Source organism: Palaemon carinicauda, unplaced genomic scaffold (assembly GCF_036898095.1).
Source record: "Palaemon carinicauda isolate YSFRI2023 unplaced genomic scaffold, ASM3689809v2 scaffold179, whole genome shotgun sequence".
NCBI lineage: Eukaryota > Metazoa > Arthropoda > Malacostraca > Decapoda > Palaemonidae > Palaemon > Palaemon carinicauda.
The window spans coordinates 217,105-220,000 of NW_027169358.1; the positions used below are offsets into that span (position 1 = coordinate 217,105).

Consider the following 2,896-nt stretch of genomic DNA (forward strand, 5'->3'; position numbering starts at 1 on the left):
ACCATCAGGTTAGGTTATTTATCATATAACCAAGTTCTTGTTGGGCATTATATAAAACGACATTAGGTATGCTATATGGTCCTAAGGTAATCCAATAGAAATGAAAATGAAGGCAATATCCACTGCATGTGGCTCCATCATGTTCCTTTAAAGGAACATTCAGTTTTTGGGTTCATTACTCTCAAGTATGTACCATAAATTGATAGAAAATTTGAGAAATCAAATGAAATGAGAAATAATGATTTACATATGGTCTCACAATTGGGCTAACCTATATTTTCCGTTATTTTTCGTGTTATCCTGTACACCTTGTAATCACATTCAAGAGTAAATCAAACTGAAAATGGAAGTCACAACCTCTGATACAATTATATGATCAAAGGCTTGTGTTTTTATAAAGATTAGCTCATCTACGCCTATTGAATGTTACTATAAGTCGTCTCATAAACATCAAATGATCTTAATTATTGCAATAGTTTAAAAATCGTAGCAATTTCCATTTCCCATGTTGTTTACAACTATGACGTCATAGAAAAATATATTCAGACAAATGGAGTTTGTCATTTTGACGATAGAATTCATTCCTTTATCTTGAAGAGTTTTGACATGTAAATTGGTAAGCTAAAATCTTAAACCTTTACCATTCAGTTATGAAATATATCAACAAAAGTTTGACATAAATCATATCACTGTTGGGCGTTTAAGTGATCAGCAAAAATAGAAAAAATGTAAGGGATGTAGCTGTTTGGATATTCTATATATATATATATATATATATATATATATATATATATATATATATATATATATATATATATATATATATACAATGTTATGATAGCTTAATATTGTCACGTAATATTTATTTTGTTTTTTTCGTTTAGTTCCCCCTTAACTGTACTTCCATAGCATTTACTCTGAAATCCTTGTTTGAACAGTGATTTTGTTTGTATTTAGCCCTCCTTGCTGGAGTGAAGTTTAGTCTTCTTTTGAAGTTAGAATTTGTATTATCTTTAGTTTCACTTGTTCTGTGGAAGTGTTAAGGACTACTCTCTAAGGATCGGCAGTATTTTGTAAGTTGTCCCAGCAAGTAATTTTATTTTATGGCAGTATTGTATTAGCATTTTTCTTTTATAATAGGTGTTTTGGCATTTGCATTTACATGGCTTATTTATTTGTATATAATTTGTACTAGCCCAGAGAAAAGTCACTCCCTTTAGTTGTCTCGAAGGGTAAGGGTTGAATTATCTATGTCTTTAACTATTTAACCTTGCTGGTTATGAACATCAGAGGCTGCTTTCAAGTAGCAAATGCTAATAAACATTATGGAAGTAATCTTAACTTTTGAAACGTAGCAGTGTAATATGCCCTTAACTATTTTTGACAAGTGGGTTAAATCGGCTCACATACTCAAGGAGAGAATAGTCCTTTAATGATTTTAAGAGGTATCACATTTAACCTTGCAGATTTTGTAATATAAAAGGAACGTTTGATATATATTACACTTCTTGAAGATTTTAAACCATAGACTAGATATGAGTCTCCTGAAGAAATTCTACGAATATAGTGGAAATTCCAGTGAAAGTTTTTAAAATTACCACTTGAGATGGAATTAAATTCTTAATACCATAGAAGAATGACTGTAATTCTGACCTTCTAATCTTGCAAGGCTTTTAATAAATTTACCAGTTCCCCCAGCGTGGTAGTTATGCTGTTATTGAGTTTGATATTTTATTTCAGATGTACCTCTACCTTCAGCTGTGGCTTCCCGTATGGTATTGAAGCCTGGGAGTAATCCAGTCTGTCGGAGGGAGACTATAAAATTACCTTCTTACAAGACTGAAGCAATGGATCTTCTAACTAGTTTCTTATAAGGAATGAGTTGGCAGACGTGACACCTCCTGGGTCTTGCCCTGCATCCTCGTCCAAAACCAGCTAAGTGTCTTTGTCGATTTTTTACGTAATTGATGTTGGAAATGCCAAGTTTTTAATTAGAGTATAGTAAGTATTAATGACACTGCTAAAAGTTTCTGCCATTCTGAAATCTGTAGGCATTTCAATTCCGTTCTTGCCTTAGAAATTACAAATGCTGTTGCAACCTTTTAACGTCTGATTTCTTTTTCAGATTAATTTTGTCATTGATTACCTTTGTTGCACACAAAGTACGGGATGAAGTATATCGATGGACATGTTTCTTCACCTTAAAGTAAGAATGGTCAATCTTCCAGAAAAAAATACCAAATCCTAACTTGGTTATGTTAGGAGCGGAATGATTGCACCAAAGGATGCTGACGTTACCTACCTCAAAGAATTACCTACTCCTATAAACACTGCAGTGCATGGTGTTATTGGTATGGCTGGATTAATCGGAGGTCCTGTCCGAACCTTGAAGTTGCTGCACCTAGGTTTTTATCATCTCTAAGATCGACTGAAGTGGACAGAGGATTATCAACGTGCCTCTGAAGCTATCAAAAGCTTTTTTGAAGTATGTTGAAGACACCTGAATTCGACAAGCTGTTTATTACAACAATGTGGGTGTAGGAACAGTCTTGTTGCAGACTAGCAATTTATTTAATTCACCCAGTTTTTAGTTCTTAAAATACTGAAGCCACCTCAGTTCCTAGAGTATAGTGGAGAAGGTTTGGGCTCTCCTTCATATTCTTAAAATTTTATTTTTAATGTATATACAATAATTTCATTAAGTTTTTCTGACTAATCCATTGTCTTTCGTAAATAAAATTTAAAACTAATTTGACTAACTCTGTGACCTGCAGCAGTATAACATTGGGATATTTCATATGAAAATATATAACCTTATTGAAGACTTGCATTAAAGATGTCTACTTTTGTTTCCTTTATAATTCTTGGTGTATAAAGATTCTTGCATAAAAATTTT

The 2,896-nt window shown here is 32.7% G+C and overlaps 1 long non-coding RNA gene across 1 annotated transcript; it reads left to right on the plus strand.

Annotated features, from left to right (window-relative positions):
• Positions 1-1,030: 1,030 nt before the first annotated feature.
• Positions 1,031-2,750, plus strand: LOC137635810 (uncharacterized). The gene is made up of 2 exons (XR_011042795.1): positions 1,031-1,073; positions 1,741-2,750. It is a non-coding gene; the product is annotated as an uncharacterized lncRNA (long non-coding RNA).
• The last annotated feature ends 146 nt before the right edge of the window (positions 2,751-2,896 follow it).